This window comes from Leopardus geoffroyi, chromosome B3 (genome assembly GCF_018350155.1).
Source record: "Leopardus geoffroyi isolate Oge1 chromosome B3, O.geoffroyi_Oge1_pat1.0, whole genome shotgun sequence".
Lineage (NCBI taxonomy): Eukaryota > Metazoa > Chordata > Mammalia > Carnivora > Felidae > Leopardus > Leopardus geoffroyi.
In genome coordinates this window covers 112,232,903-112,249,939 of record NC_059337.1, presented here as the reverse complement: position 1 = coordinate 112,249,939, position 17,037 = coordinate 112,232,903, and the positions used below count along the sequence as shown (strand labels likewise).

Genomic DNA, 17,037 nt, shown 5'->3' with positions numbered 1-17,037 from the left:
TATATATTGTTTTAAACTTCAGCATCCTCCAATAAGATTTATATTCTTGTTTTGCTTAAGATTCACATTTTAATGTGGCAATAAAAACTAGTGAGATTGTTTCATTGTAAAGGATCCTATTTAGTTAATTATCAGGCCCCATGCCACAAATCACTGTATTGGGCTTCTTGTACCAGGGAAGGCTGTTATTTCTCCCTCTCCTCACATGAGTCACATGAGCCTAAGTTGTGCTGATGAGAAGAGCTGAGGTTAGAGATGGTGGGAAGAGAAGAGAGGAAAGAGATAACATTCCTGCACTGTGAACCCCTCCAAAAGGCCACCATGCATGCATTAATTCAGGAGGCAGTGTCCAGATTCTGGGGTCAGATCTTGAATCCCAGCTCTGTGACCTCAGGCACATTATTTACTGTCTCTAAATTTCTAGTACCAAATAGGTTATAATGATGCTATATTAACCTCCTGCCTGTGTTTTGAAAATTAAATTAGGTAATGGATTTAAGGAAGCTGGCACCAAGAAAAGCAGGGAGAAAGTGTTGGATCTTTCTTTAGTAGAGGCTGACATCCTTGAGCATCCAGCATAATGTGCCTGATGTTTGCCAGGAGTCACCAGAACTGCAGACAAGTATCCAGATAAATGGGAGTAGACAAGAAGGCATCAGGAGGTTAGGGATTCAGGTGAGAATTTGAGCAGCGAGGAGCGATGTCTTGGGCAAGGGTCACGGCCAAATAAGGTCAGAAGCAACACATACCAAGAAGGGTGATGGACACACAAGTGAAGTGCAAGAGTGGGGCTTGTTATTAAACTGGTTAACTTCTGGGGGATTTCTGGACCAAGAGCATAAAGCCCAGAGACTGCAGGTAGTTGACAGTGGGCTGCTTCACTTGAGAAGGAAAGTGGGCTAGGTGGGGACCAGGACGACCAGGTGAAGGCAAATCAGATAAGTCCTTCTGCAGGGCCCTTCGGCTGAAAGCAAGCTCCTCTTCCCTTGGACAGACTTAAGTTTCCTACCTTCCCCACCCACAGGGCAACGAGGTAGTATTGAGAGCAGTCCTGACAATCCAGGATGGAAGCTGTGATCAATCAACGGCCCAAACATCAGTTCAGGGTGAGCTTTTCCGCCCTGACAATGATCTGGATAGCCTCAGAGATTTCAGATGGATTTTTCTCTCTGATGTCAGCTCTGAACAATCAGTAATGGCTGCCTGGAACACTGTCTTGAGAAATGGCTTGAAGGCCACATTTGGGAAGAATGCTGTGATTGATTATTTATGTCTGCCAAGGGCTTAGAAATGATGAGTGAGGTATACTTGCTACCTTTTAGCTGGAAGTAGCACAGCCAATTCCCCCTGGCTTACAGCTGGAGCATGCCTGTAAGATGTTGGTGGAGGAGCTTACTCATTCATGTATTCATGTATTCAGCATTTCCAGAACAGCCTCCATGGAGACAGCACTACTGCACTGGAGAGAGAAAGGGTGCCATAGGAAAAAGTTCCAAGGAATCTCAGAGCTATTTTACAGACCCAATAATGCTTTGGCACTTCATTTAGATTCAAATCAGCAAACAACCCCCAGGAAGTAAAAATTATTATCATCCCAAATTTGCAGACTAGAAAACTGAGTCTTATCTCCATTTTGGTAACACTTGCTTTAATAATCCCTGCTGTAATAATTGTCACGTCCTCAAATGCACAGTCTTGCACATCCTTCACTGAAGGCCTAGAAAAGGATGAGATAATGCAAGTACAAAATCATTTGCCCTCTTTGTCATTTAACAGCAGCCCTCCTGACACATTGGCCAGCCCTCAGCCGAGCTCTGAGTGTTTCCTAAACTGAAGGAATGCATGTTCGGTGAGTTGGCCCATATTTTATCTCCCTACAAAATAGCTATTTAAATATCCCTCGAGTATGCACTTTCTGAATCATTAAGGTCTCAGGGTGCATCAATTACACTAATTTGGGAAAGTGATCACATTCATGCAGGGCTGTTATTTTTAAAGAAAAGACATTTCAGTGTATTGATGGGGAATCCGTGTCCGGAGTATATAGATTTCCAGTTATCCCCTGTCATGGCAAGAGTCCATCGGTTTCCTTTAAGAAATGAAGAACACATTATGCCTGGTATTAACAAAGATCAATTTCAGTAAAGGAAGACATCCAACACAAGGGAGTTAAACAGAGCTGGGAATAAATGACGTAATGTTTGAAGCAATAAGGGATAAGTCATGCTGGGACTCCAAGTTCTTGTATAAGTGATGATTAAATGGACTTTTTGTCCCTGCCTTTTGCTAAAGGTGATATTTCTTTACTGTAAAGTATAATGTATCTATTTTGGCATCGTCAGTGAAGTATGCAGTTAATAATTGGGCTTCTTAAAGATTTCAGAATTCTTTGGTCTTAATGTGAAGGGAGGGCCTTATCTTTACTGCTAACTCATTTCTGTTCTTCAAACCGAAGCGACAGTCTTTTATAAGAATTTGGCTTTGGGTGTTATCTTTCAAGAAAACAGTATTCCAAACTTCAATACAGTGAATAGAGTCAAACAGACACCATGAGAATAATATGGGAGATTTTGGAAATAGAGTAAAGATAAACTCTCTGCCGAGATGAGAGATGCAATGAAAGAAAAGGAAATGATGAGGTGAATAGGAACAACACTGGTGCAGGATTTCTCTCAGCGTCTCTTAAAAAAAAAAAAATGACAACGACAACTAAACCAGACTTTTTCTTTTTCTTTTGGGGTCCATGAAAGCTATTTAACAATTTAAGTCTATTCATATGTTTAAAGCTGGAAGAGACCTCAGATATTTCAAGATGAGAAAGCCCAGGGAGGTAGTGTGACTTACAGAGGATCACAGTGTCCCTGTCTCCTGGCTGGTAGCCATTTCTTGGTAGCTAAATTTTCATTTTTAAGAGGAAAATTCCGTTAAAACAAAACAAAACATTGTCCCAATTTTTTGAATTCTGTTTTTGATGGTGGTATTGACTTTTGAACATGCACCAGAAAATGAGCACTTTGATTGGATGCCAGGAATGTTAACTTGGAACTAAGCAGAATGCTGAGATTCTGATTCCGTGTTGCTTGAGGACTGGCACTTGTGACATCTCTAGCTCAGACACAGGGTCATGGAGGAGACAAGATCTAACCAGGAGAAAAGAACAAAGAACCTCATCTAAAAAAAAAAGAAAATGTCCATTTCATCATTTTTTCCAGGCTAACCTCTAGGTAGGTACTTTTAAGGACTTAATCCGGAATGAGAAGGTGGATCAGGAGTCAGGATTCTCAACCTCATAGAGAGAGATGCACCCCAGGGTCTTCCTGAACAGGGAAGGGGCTGCCATCCTGACACCTGGAATTTGAGACCTAAGTGGGGCTTCCTACAGCTTTCTCCACTGTGAGCTGGTGCCAATGTTAGCAGGAAGGGTGGGCAATGCTTATTAATGCAGGGCACACAAAAGAAGGGAGCCCAGAGGCCTGGGCTCTAGTCACTGCTATTTACCAGCTCCATGTTCTCTGGAAAGATCTGTTCCTGCCATTAGGCTAATTGACCTCAAGGTCCACAAGGACTGGCCACCGATCAGCCCAGTCCAGACCCCTCCCTCCCCTCGTCCACCAATTGCCATGGCCACACCCTAAACCAAGCCACCTCCTCCCTCTCCCTTCGTGCTGCCTGAAATTTGGAATTTTCACTCCTGGCTGTCTTCCTATTTCTCTCACATGTTACCAGTCTCACCAGACACATTTTTTCATCCCTCAAGACTTCTAGTTCTCTGACTCTGCTGGGCCTTCTAGTCCATTGGTGCTTTCTGACAATCCCTCCTTTTGGACCATTATGTTTTTCATTGGTAGTTACTTCACAAACACTCTTCCCAATCCTCTCCTCTGCCCAGTGAGCTGTCATCTTTCCACTGATAATCAGCACCTTGACAATCCCAACTTGAAAAATCTAATCCAACCACCCCTTCCTCAAGGTCTGCTGTTTAGTGGTGCCTATGAACGCCCACTGTAGGGCCATCCTTATGCATGAGCAATGCCAACCCCTTAGCACCTGAAACTTTCTGCTCTGGTTCCATAATGACTAATTTAATCCTTTATCAGTTGCCTCAATTTCTCTACCCTGTCCCTGTTTGTAGTTTCCATTCCCTCATTTGCAGCAGATGGCTTGGCTTTATGTTCACTGAGAAGGACAGCAGTAAGGCAGTTCCTAAACTATCTCCAAGTTTCATGGAGTCTGAATGACCTGAACTGGGAAGGCCAGAGGGAAGTTCAGACAAGTGTAGCCTGAGCCAGAGGGAAGACAAGCCAAACCATAGCAGAGAATGGGAAACCAAAAGGATAGTCAAGGTAGGTTCCAGTGTAGGGGGTCCTGAAGCTGAGACAGCAGGATTCATGTAGACCCCTTCATGAAGACTGTATCTGTGTTTCATTGGACTTCCAGTTCATTCCAAATCTCAGCTAAATACATTAGTGTCTCCTTGGCCTGAAACTCTCAAATTGTCCAAACCACAAATAAATTTGCTCTGAAAGAATTTTTAGATATAGAGTCATAGATGCTGTGTAATAAAGTTGTATTCTTCATATCAAGTTAGGCTGAGGGAACTCATCTCTGAAATTGTGCAGCTCAAATACAGCCCCAGCTCAATTATTTTCCCATTTGTTTTCATCATCTGACTTCCTAGCAGGTATAGAATTTTAGCCTGGGGAAAGATTTTCACTCAGGCATCCTACACAAGGCATGGAGTTGTAAAGATACTGACAGATCAGGAGTATGGTGGGTTGAGTGACCCTTCTATGGTTAGCCTCACCCTCGCCTTGTGTTTACTCTCCTTGTTTTTGGTGATTTACAGAATCCCTAAGCAGGGTGAAAGAAACTAATGGCCCAGAGCAAAGGGCATCTGCTCATTGGATTTCTCTTGGTCATAAGATTTTGATGTCTTTTGGCCTTCCCTGATGCAGGAAGATAATCAATAGCAAGTTATATTTTTAGATGCAGTTTTTGAGAATCTATTTCTCATTGTGGAAAGAGCTCAGGGCACAGACATGCCTCAGGGACCCTATGGCCAATGTGAAGGGCTTTGTCCTCCATGAAAGTTCCTGGACAAAGTTATTGAGCCTTTCTCTATGGGCATGTGTAGTGAGAGAGGGATTATGAAGCAGACAAGAGAAAGTTTCTATATAGAAGAACCACAAGCTTCTATCCAACCTCTGAGCTGAATCAACAACCCTGGAACTCCAGTTGGGTCACTGGGCCTCCCTTCTTAAGAGATAAAGTGGAGAATAGATATTGGGTTAGTGGTCAGGGGGCAGATGAACCCACCACCAAAGAGAAGAACTACTGGTCAGTAAGGAAGCTGTGGGCCAAGGCTACTTTTCAGGTATGTTTATCTAGCCATCGACATGTTTAAGTTTCAAAAAAAAAAAAAAAAAAAAGGCAAGTCAGAAACCCCTTTAAATGAGTATATATTCTTCAATAAGCCAAATGTTTGTTATTTAAGGAATCCTTAACAATTTATTCTGGAATAAAAGTTAACAAACTGTGATGTCAGTAACAATGTTTACCTGTTAAGTTAGTTGATTTATAATAGATACGTTCACTTACTTCCAAAATAGGCTTAAGAGAAAACAACCAAGAGATTTATGGTGGCATTTTTCACCTCTTACCCTCTTTTTTTGAAGTAGGGCTGAGTTTCTTATTGAAAGTGACCCTGAGTGACCCTACCTCCATGGCTTTAGCTCTCACTGGGTTCTGGTCAGAAGCCTAGAGGTAGCAATGGCTTCCCACTCTTTGTAGTCTCTGGGTGCTTCAACATGCCTTGCTGTTTCTCTTAACCCTGACCACACCTTTGTAAGAAGGCTTTTTGTTCAATGAGTGTCCTCATTGTATTTTGTTTCTTGCTAGGACTCTCATTGCTATAATCTCCAACATGGAAAACCTGTATGGTTGTAACACTTAAAATAATCTCTGTTTTTGGACCAAGTATCATCAATTTACTAAAAGAACTAGTCCTCTTTGCACTTGTACAGTGTGATATTTATGCGAGCTTCCATTCATGAAGCATCACTGGGGAAGTAGTAGGCATCATCAATCCCATCTCACAGGAAAGGAAATGGAGTCACTGGAGTTTAGGAATTTGTTCAAGCTCCATGACTAATTGAGGTTACAGTGGCTAAGATCTCAGCTCTCCAGCAGGCTCTTCTAGCCCAAACGGTTCTGACTCACCAGCAGCCAAAGGAAGATGGAATCTTTATTATTTACCCTTCATCACTTTCTAAAGACTTGAGAGAAATGTTTCTGCCAAAAGGCCACCCTTAGTGCAACTTCCAACTTCAAAACAACAGATCTCCTTTCAAGACCAAGTGTGATCTTCTTCCCCTTTATTTCCACATAAGAATCCCCGCAGCTTTTACAAATCATCAACATTTTACATTAGGTTCTATTTCAAAGATCCTTCAGAAATGCTGACTGGGAATGGCCAAGCTGACTTTAGCAAATAAAAAGAGTTCTCATTTGATCATTTCAGGTATGTTTCTCTCTTTATTTATCTTACTCTCTGCCTGTTACCCTGTTTCTATGCGTCCCTCTCTCTTTCCTCCTCCTTCTCATTCTATGAAAGAAAGTCATAAGAGGCCTCAGTTGGACAAGCTGACAGTCCTTTGTATGTTGAGGCACCTAGACACTAACAGTGGGAAGTCATTGTTGCCTCTAGGCCTGTGACCAGAGCCCATGAGAACTGTAATCATGGAGGCATAATGGCTCAGCCCCTGCCAGAACTATGACAGTGAAGCAGGGAGAAACAGGAAAGAAATACCCCAGTCCCTCTGTCCTCTCACCTCTGGTCTCCTGCTGGTGCTTCCCAATGGCCAAGACCAACTGTAGGCCAGAGGGCCAGGGAGCCTGGGCGATGCAACCCATACTGGTAGCTTTTTGGGCTAACAGCAAAGTAGAGATGAGCAGACAGTGAATGAAAGCAATATAAGGGGGCAGCAGATGGGGAACAAATAGCAAATAGCCAACATTGAGATGACTCTACCTACTGACAACAGTAAGACTCGTTAGTGGGATGAGTGAACAATATTTTAGTTCTTTACTTCAGCCCCTCTTCCTCCTTCCAAAATAGTGTTGATTCATTTCTTGATGAGTTTTAGGGGCCCAGTGAGAGATTGTTTCACTCTCTGGACACTTCTGTTTTCTCTACTCTCTCTGTGGCTTGTGCTTTGTTAGGTGGAGCAATTGACTTTCTTCTTTCGTGAAGTTGTGTTGGGAACTGAATCTTTTTCTTTCTCCTGCATTCTCCTCCTTTGCTAAGTGCTAAACAGGAAGACTGATTTCCATAGATAGACCCTCAAGCAAGCCACGGCAGAGGTCTACCCCAATGGCAACCACAGATGTGGCAGGCTTGCTTCCATCCATCTGTGGATCGCCTGACACAAGAGATACTCTTACCATGAAGCTAATGAAGTTTAATTATCAGCACACCCATCCCACTCACATAGGTCCCTCCAAGGGCCTTGCAAGGGCCCCAAAATTTCATATTCATAATGTGTTCTTTTTCTTAAAGAGGGTCCTCACCATTATATAAACTTCAGGGCCAAAAAACTTGGGCCTATCCATTCCTCTATATCTTTGCCCCTGAAGACACCTTTTCTACCCATGACTAGCCTGGCAACGTTTGCAGAATCCAAAGCAGAGCCTATTAATATACGATAGATCTATTGGCAGAGACTCCTCAGACATATGGTCCAGTCAATGGGCCCAAACAAAGGAGCAATGGCAAGGTGTCACCGCATCCTAATAAAGCTGTGACAGTGAAACACAGTCAGTGACAACGGATGACAAAGGCAGGCTGCTGAGGATTGGCCAGTCACAAATGAAGCTCTGATGCTCTGCAGTTTAATAAACCTTACATGTGACACCAGGGGGGCAGTCACCTCCTCTGATGGCCAGCCAACTTGTACACCTGCTTTTTGGGGAGGTGCGGTGAGGAGAGCACAAGCAGGCTTGCTCTGCTAGCCTTGCCAGGACAGAACCTGGTCCAGGCTGCGGGCAGCCAGCGGGGGCTCTGCACCTGGGTGTATTGTGGATGCCAGCCCCGGGTTAGGTCACAGAGATGGATCATTAGTTCCAGCCCCAGCTAACACTGCCAAGACCTGGGTTAAGTCCTGGCCAGTCAGGCCTCTTTTCATTCACAGTCACAAAGTACCTGTTAGGTCTCATGCTCGTGGTGCCTTCAAGAGTGACTGAGTTTAAGTCACTTAATGCTGATCCTTCCCTCCTCAGAAAAAAACGGCCAAAGATGCCATCCAGGTTGAGAACTTAGTAGGTGACAGCACTGGTGACGAAAGAAAAAACAATGAACAAACATCTCCTTTTTTGAGAGAGAAAGAGAAACAGAGCATGTGCGCACAAGCAGGAGAGGGGCAAAGAGAGAAAGAGAGAGAGAGAGAATCCCAAGCAGACTCGATACAGGGCTCAATCTCATGAACCATGTGATCACAGCTGAATTGAAATCAAGAGTTGGACGCTTAACCTACTGAGCCACCCAGGCTCCCTGAAAATTTTCTTTATATTGGTTTATCATTTCAGTACCTACCAGAACCTTATTTAGAGACAGAAGAGGAAGAAGAGAGCTGGAGGAAAGAGGAAGGAGGGATGAAAGAATGTGACACTCACAAGAGGGATTAAGAACAAAGGTTCTGGAGGGGTAACTAGCTCTATGACCTTGGGCAAGAAACTTAACATCTCAGGGCCTTAGTTTTCCAATTTTGTAAAATAGGAATAAAAATAGTGCTTACTTCCTAGGAGGCTGTGAGGATTAAAAGAATTAACACATGTAAAACCCTGTGTGTGTTCCTAGCACAAAGGAAGAGCTCCATAAATACTAATAGGATTTTTTTTTTATGTACTTGCATAACCTCGCAGGCTAGGAGCTACCATCTTTGTGGGACTAAACCCTGTCTTTGCATAGAAAGGACTAGGGCTCTGAGCTTACCAGCCACAGGGCATTGACCCCTTCACTATCCCCTTCAGCACCTTCCATCTGTAAAGTAAGAATGCCAATAATCTCCGTTTTAGCAAGTTTGTTCCAAGAAGCAAATGAGGCAGGAATCATGCCTGAGTTTTTCTTCCCTGTGAAGGATGGCAGAATTGGCTGTGTTATTTGGAAATCATAAAATTAGTCAGACACTTGTAGTTTGCCTGAACCTTTTATGCATGAACCTCTGTCCTGTGATGCGTGTTGCCGTACTGGATGCTCAGGCTCCCTGAGAAAAGCCGACCTTACCTCTGCAGGCTACTGATGCCCTGCAGGGCTCCATCCTGGAGCGAATTCACTTCAGAAGAGTCACCCCATGGTGGGGTGCTAAGGACTGGTCCCAAGCTCCGACATCATGAGTCGCTTCGAGCTGCACGTTGTGTCCACGAGCTCTCTAGGCAGCTGGGCTGCAAGGAGGTGCTCTCAGCCTCGAGGACAAGGACAGGCTCACCCTGGCACATGTTTGCCTGCTCCTTTCCAGCTGGCAGCGCTGCTTAATGAACTGCGCCCAGAGTCACAAGGAAAGGGGCTTTTTGATGGGCAGAGTTATTAGCGCTTCGTTCTAATTATGCCTCCTGGTGTTTTCTTCACTGTGCCCCTCTCACTTCACCTGACGGTGCTGTTAGCGTCACCCAGACACATTGGTGACGAGCGCACTGAACCACTGCCGATGGGGATGAATATCAGGCCGACTGGAAAAAAAGCTTGTTAGCCTTCTCTTTCTTGTGTGAACCCCGTAGGCCTTTCTGGCCTTGCCTTGTGGGGAGCCCAGAAAGGGCCTCTTTTCAGAGATTTCTGGATGGAATCTGATTTCTAACATCTGGTGCAGACAGCCCATTCAGGAAAGGAAAAGAACAATCCTTCAGGGGGCTCCTTAATGTCATGTCAACCATGTGGTAAGAGAAGGGAGAGAAGAAATACACCCAGCCCTTTCAGGTAGCTCTGGGCCCATGAGACCGAGACAGGAAGTGCGAGAGGGACAGAAGGGAGGCGACCATCTTCTCCTGTAGAAACGACTCCTGCCAGTCTCGGGATCAGCACTGTGAGAACTGTTCTCAGAATGAGAGGGATCGCTCAAAGGTTAGAGGTTATTGAAGGAAGGTTCTCATGGTGGCGAATTCTCTTGACATCTGTCTGAAAAATGTTTTTTCTTTCTCTGTATTGTCGTGAAAGACATGCTCACAGGGTATACCATTTTTGATTCTCAGCCTTTTGGAGCTGGTTTTCCTCTACTTTTGGCTTCTGTGTTGCTGTTGGAGAGGCTTGCGGCTGTCAGTTGCCGTTCCTATGATCCAAGTTCCCTCTCTGGCTGTTTTTAAGATCTGTTCTTTGCCTTCGGGGTGAAAGCAATTTTACAAAAGTGTGTCAAAGTGTGGATTTTTTTTCTTTGTTATCCTGCTTGAGATTTATTGTGATTCCAACCTGGAAAGTCCTCAGCCTCTACTCTTCTAATACTGTTTCTTCCTATTTTCTATACCATCTCTTTTGGGAAACTCTGCTTGACTCTGTGGTTGACCTTCTCTCTCCTCTGCATGCCCGTTTCTCAGGCCTGTATCGATGGGAACCCCAGGAGACTGGGGCTGACAAAGTTCTGTTCTTCCAGAAAGAATTTGCATTTGTGCTGCTGCTATCTGCCAGGGTGCTTTCAACATTGGGCTGAACTAATTTCCTGGTAATTAATCTCCATGCTTTTTCGTATACAGAGATAGTGTGAATTCAAGCCCCAGACCTGCCTGGAAACAGTTCTGTGGTTGGGATACTTATTTGGGAGAGATTTTTCTTTTTCCAAGGGCCAAGGCAGGCTGAGACAAGTTTCCTCGTTTGTGTCCTTGTGAAGCAGAATTTTCTTTCCTTCCACTGAGGGAGTAGTGTGTGGGGAACCCCTGCCATTCCAAATGCCCGCCTCCCACAGCATGGCCACTAAACCCAAGGCACTGAAATAGATGAAGGGGTCTGAGAAACCCTTAAGGACAGTTGCTGTCTTCCATGGCCACTTTATTTTTATATCCTGAGTCTTTCTCCACTGCCCCAAGGGTTCTGAATTTTTAAAACATATTATTCATAAATAATTATTTAAATTATTCAATTTAAAAAGTTGTTGTTTGCTTGTTTAGTTTGGAGTGGAAAGGTTATCAGGATTTCTGGTCCAGTACATCTCCAGAAATGGAAGTCCACATCTCCACGTATAATCCCCTCTCTGAAGAATTCTCCAACTTCTCACTCACTTGATCTTCCTTTTGTTCTCTGTAGGCTGGCATGTGAGTAGCTAAATCTCTTCACCATTAGCAGAGACGGCCCTCATCACAACAGGAGGCATGAACGGCAATCTCGTATCACGTGGGAAGAAAGTGTTAGAAGCCCTGTATGTTTATCTCAGACATTGCTTAGTTTCCTTTTTTTTTTTTTGCATATGCTTTATCACGTGCACATTATGTTAGTATGGTAGTACATGCTTGCAATCTATTAATAAATATACATTTTTTTTAACTGATAGGAGTATATAGTCATGAGAGTTTGGACACTCCACTACCTTCTGAAGTCGTTGGAGGTCATTCTCTCCATTCCTACGACTTGTATGGCTGGAGAGAAAACACTCATTCAGAACTTTGCAGACACTGAACTCTACTTCCTCAGTCCAAAAACAAAAGGTCTGGCATAGATCATGACAAAATTATATTATATGTTTATAATATACTGGGTTCTCCCAGTACCTTGCCTGGGGCTGTGTTCGCTCTGAACCTCCACTGCCTTTCCAGGTCTATTTGATGCATTTCCTTGGCCCGTCCATCTGTGTTCCCTGTCTGGGGTATGTTTTCAGGCCTCTGAGGATACATTTCACCCTGGAAGTGGACACAAGCAATCAGAGTTCAAGGTAACTACGCAACCAAATGACCACTGCCAAGGCTTTCTACCAACAGGAGCTAGAGAGTCAAAACTTTCTTCTCCGTATTGAAGCTGAGTTCCAGTCTTGAAGTGCTTTCCTGATGGTGATTCTAGAACCCTCAATTCACAATATGACTCCAAATCGGTCATATTGCAAGAAAATAGTCAGTCTGGAGCTATTTACTGTTCTTAGTCTTAGAAGATAGTAAACAGAAGGCTTACATGACAAATATTATAAAATATATGTGTGTGTTTGTGTATAAATTGGCATAATCCATAGGTTTCATGCCATCCTAAGAAAAGCTTTTAGATACAGAATTGTGGTACTCTGGTTTATCAGTATGGAGAACTTATGGTACAAATGAACAAGAAATTTTGTGCTATAGTCCTTGTGAGCACTGTCCCCGTCATCACACAGACACATGAATTGTGGGCATGTCATAGCTGGGTCACTCCCCAAGTCATTCAAAGCTGAATCTGGCATCATTTTGTTCTCAGAATCTTTGAGAACTCTGGGTCCATTAGTGTGGATGAAAACAGGTTTAGACCGCTTTATGACAGTGATGTTATCACCTCCTGTGTGGTCAAGTGAAACAAACGTGGTCTCCAAATAGGCTTGTGTTTTCTGAGCTAACAGCCCTCCCCTGTTTATATTTTGTCCTTAAGGAGGATATTTTTTAAAAGCCTATTTCACAGAATCAATTTTAGTGGGCCCTTTAGAATGGGAGGTGAGCTGAAGGCGGTTCAGTTTGTTTTAACAATAACTTCAGCTTATTGAAGCAAACGTTAGTGTATCACGTTCCCCATATGGCAACCATTAGAGACAAGGGAAGCTTAAGAAGTGTATTGCTCTGAGATAGCTCATAAAAGAATTGTAGACATTTTTATAGGACCTAAAGATACCACCAATAGAATAAGGACAGAACCCATTTGTAGATGATAGGTGAGAAGAGGAAATCTTTGAGGAATCAAAAGGTCTTCCCTCTACAGTATACAAGGTAGAAAAGCATTCAGTTGAGAGGTCTGTGGTTCATGTGCATATTAATTAAGTAATTTATTTTCTCAGTCAAATCAGTCAACCGACATTGATTGACTGCCTACTATGTTCCCAGATGTGGTGGGTTCTGAGGATGCAGGGATGAACAAGACACAATCCCTGCTTCAAGGACTTGCACACAGTTGATGGACAAGGAAGGAGGCCACTGAGTGAAAGGGGAGAGTGTAAGTAGTAGACTGGGTGGGGGTGATGTGCCAATACATGTGGGGGATACAGGGATGCTTCATACCTGACCTGCCAGTGCAAGTCTGTGCTGTGGGTTATTCCAAGCAGGCAGAGCTGGAGGTACAAAAGCTGCAAGAGGGAGAAAACAGGGTGTCCTTGAGCAGCTTCAAGTAGTTCTTTTTTTTTAATGTTTCTTTATTTATTTTGAGAGAGAGCTCAAGCGAGAGAGGGACAGAGAGAGAGGGAGAGAGAGAATCCCAAGCAGGTTCTGTGCTGTCAGTGCAGAGCCTGATGTGGGGCTCAATCCCATGAACGTGAGATCATGACCTGAGCCAAAATCAAGAGTTGGACACTTAACCAACTGAGTTTACCCAGGTGCCCCTGCAAGTAGCTCTTTATGGCTTCCACTAGTTTTAGGAAGGGAATGTCAAGAGGTTACACTGGAGAGGTAAGCAAGGATCCAGACCACAAAGAGACTTTGGTGATTCCCAGCAGTGGAAAATCATTGAAAGCTTCTAAGCTGAGGAATGAGGTGATCAAATTTTCATTTTAGGAGGATGGTGTTAGTAGCAGTATGGGAAATGGCTTAGAGCCGGGAAAGGTGAGGATGGGAGGCAAGTTAGGAGCCTGGAAAGGCAATCAAGTCAAAGGATAAAAGTGGCTTGAGCTAAGGTAGCTGACGTTGAGATAGAGAGCAGTGAACGACTGACGATGTGTTAGGAGGGTAGAATTAGCAGGACTTGAGAATGAGTTGAATGTGGGAAAAGGAAGCAGGAGAGAAGCTAAGGCTAAATAAAGCTTGTTTTACTGGCTGGGAGAGATGTAGTGTTCACTTACATGGCAGACACTGGGGAAAGAGGGGGTCTAAAGGGGACACCACTGCGTTAAATTGTAGAGATCTCACATTTGTCTCTGGGCTCTCCAACAGACTCTTACACATACATTTCTCAAGCTTGGTACAGGGAACTGGCAGGACTTAGAAATGTGGGAGTCCCCAGCCTATGGTTGGTAACAGAGACAATGGGAATGGGATGAGATTATCCCAGGTAGAGAGTAAAGAGGGGGATCTGAGGACAGACCCTGAGGGAACCAGCCTAAGGATCATGAGGCAACCGGAGGATCAGCAGAGAAGTAGACCAGGAAAATATGATGCCAGAGTGAATATGTGAAGGGGTAAGAGGAGAAGGGGGAGAGAGGGGGGAGAAAAAGGGTGAAGGAGGGCAAGTGTCCATGATTCCGTAACTAGCAGATCTCCAGTGGCCTGGGCGGGAGCAGTTTTGGTAATGTGACAGGAGAGCAATTGCAGAGTGAATGGATGGTGGGAAGTGGAACCTGGGGGCAGGGCTAACTTTCTCCTTCAATATTCTACCTGTAAAGGGAAGGGCAGATGAGGTGGTAAGTGGAGGAGGGTGATAAAACACAAGGAGCAAATGATAGGAGAGACGAGATGATTCCAGTGCTAATGAGAAAAGAGCCAATAAGGAAGAAGGGGCTCAGGAAGTAGGAGTCAGGGTGATAATTAGAGAGGGGTCCCGGACAAGAGGGCTTGCCTGGGTCCAGAGTGCAGGGGTGGGGCAGGCTTTAGACAGAAGGGCAGACCCAAGAACCATGGAATCCCAGGCGCATTCACCAGTGTTTATGCTCTCACTTCTGGAATCAACTTGGGGTCAGCGAGGTAGCTTCACTCACTGATCTTGGCTGGACTTCCCTGTCTGAGACTCAGCAGTTGTCAGCTAATCTGGATGAGTTTGTGGTAACTGGAGTGACTGAAGTACTCTGTTCCATATGAACCTCAGCCTCATCCTGGGACCAGTGGGCTAGCACAGCTTGTCATTCTCCTGGTGATTGTGGAGGCACAGGGGAGCAAGCTCCAGTGCCCACACCCATTTGCAGCCTGTTGGTCGTGTCTGCTAATATCTCTCTGGCCAAAGCACGTCACATGGCTGAGTCACCCTCCCACCACACATGTTGCAAAGTTAAATGGCAGAGAGCACAGGTTCAGGGCTGGATGAAGAATTTCTTAACACAAAGAGAAATACGGTTTTGACATTTTGTCAAACACAAGAAGAAAAAGAAGTTTGCAAGTATCCAAGGGAAAAAGACAAATTAAAGGCTTAGCCATTCCCTCTTCCATTCAGGCCAAGGTGCTGCTGTATTATTTATGTCTGGAAAGGTTAACACTCAGCTGTGGTTAATGAGTAAAGCAGTCTGGAGGAGAACAGTCCGTGATAGGGTCAGCACTACCTTATAAAACTTAACGACAGCAAAGTCAGCTTTACTGCTTTTGTAGAGAGGGGGAAAGCCCTCTACCACCTCGATGGAGTAGGTTGAATCTGCTTTTGGGCAAGAGAAAAAGAATATTCTCTCCAAGTCTTGTTTACAAGAAAAGAGTATTGAACTGTGGAAGAGTTTAAGAGTGTGTGTGGGGAGATAGGAGTGTTTGCCAAAGAGAGGACAAGACAGCTGTGGGTTACATCCATATTATACCTGGACAGGCAAGAAATGAGCTCCTATCTACAAAGCCAGATCTCCCAGGGCCAAACTGAAGGGTTATACCGGGGGTCAGGAAGGTGAGTCTGTGATGAGGATGTTTTCCCCATCGGCTTCAACCATCCCAAGTGACCATCACTTGCCCTTCTCCTCCTATTTCCAGGCAGATCCATTCTACATATAGCCACCTCTGCTTTGGAAGCAGAACTGAAGCATGCTGCTGTGAATTTTATAAACAATTCGCCAAGGTGTACACGGTTGTCACCTATGGACCTTGTGCTGACATAAATTGGGGCTCTACACGTGGCATCTTTCACTTCAGTGTAGTGTGAAATATGCCCTGTTGGGACATTGATGGAATACAGTACCCGATTTTAACTAAACTAACTCTCAGAAAATGAACACTTGGCTTTAAAAGTTTCCTGCCAAGAAATAGCAGTTGGAAGATTTATGCGGACAGACAATGTGGAAATGGCCCAGCTGACCATGAGCCCAGCACGTAAATGGGCTCTGGGTCAGCCATGCTGCGAGGTGCAGCAGTGGTGATCTGATCACTTCTGACGAGACGTCAGCCAAATGAAAAACATGGAAACGATGATTCTTTGAAATACATGTTTACATCCACTGTCATTAATCTGCCTCAAATGTTAGGCTGCATGTGAGTAGGAAGTCACCATGAGTAGCAGAATGTCCAAAAAGTAAGCATTCAGAATGAAGACACAAACTTCTAAAATAGCGTTGGCATTATTTTAGGTTGGGTGACGCCCAATCCGCTGTTTTTTTTAAATGTCAGTATACAACAACTAAGAAGCATCTTTAAGGATTTCTTAGAAGAAGCAAAAGATCATGCATATTTTTTCTGCGTCCTTCCTTCTATGGTAAAAATGGCTGAAACAGATGTGGAAAAGAATACGGTCACAAACTAGAATGGATTCCTTGATCAGCAAATAGTATTTAAAGAGGCACAGAAAACATTGTTGAAGGTTAGAAGAAATGTGTACAGACGAATTATACTGAGTGGGAGGTTTGTTATGCTTTGGGGTGAAAGTACAGATGTCTGGGGGCGCCTGGGTGGCGCAGTCGGTTAAGCGTCCGACTTCAGCCAGGTCACAATCTCGCGGTCCGTGAGTTCGAGCCCCGTGTCGGGCTCTGGGCTGATGGCTCGGAGCCTGGAGCCTGTTTCCGATTCTGTGTCTCCCTCTCTCTCTGCCCCTCCCCCGTTCATGCTCTGTCTCTCTCTGTCCCAAAAATAAATAAACGTTGAAAAAAAAAATTAAAAAAAAAAAAAAAGAAAGTACAGATGTCTGAGTTAATGGTATTACTAGGTTATTTTTCAATAATGAACTTTGTAAGAACAAAGTGTGTGTGTGTGTGTGAGAGAGAGAGAGAGAGAGAGAGAGTCACTAATGGA

At 44.2% G+C, this 17,037-nt stretch overlaps 1 long non-coding RNA gene across 3 annotated transcripts; it reads left to right on the top strand.

Moving 5' to 3' along the window:
* Nucleotides 1-1,132: 1,132 nt before the first annotated feature.
* On the top strand, nucleotides 1,133-16,256 carry LOC123584007. Of its 3 annotated transcripts, none has more exons than XR_006705108.1 (4): nucleotides 1,133-3,224; nucleotides 11,788-11,903; nucleotides 13,027-13,135; nucleotides 15,790-16,256. It is a non-coding gene; the product is annotated as an uncharacterized LOC123584007 (long non-coding RNA). The 3 variants fall into 3 exon arrangements; XR_006705106.1 differs by having other exon boundaries at nucleotides 12,981-13,135; XR_006705107.1 differs by lacking the exon at nucleotides 1,133-3,224 and adding an exon at nucleotides 4,115-4,343 and having other exon boundaries at nucleotides 12,981-13,135.
* Nucleotides 16,257-17,037: the final 781 nt, after the last annotated feature.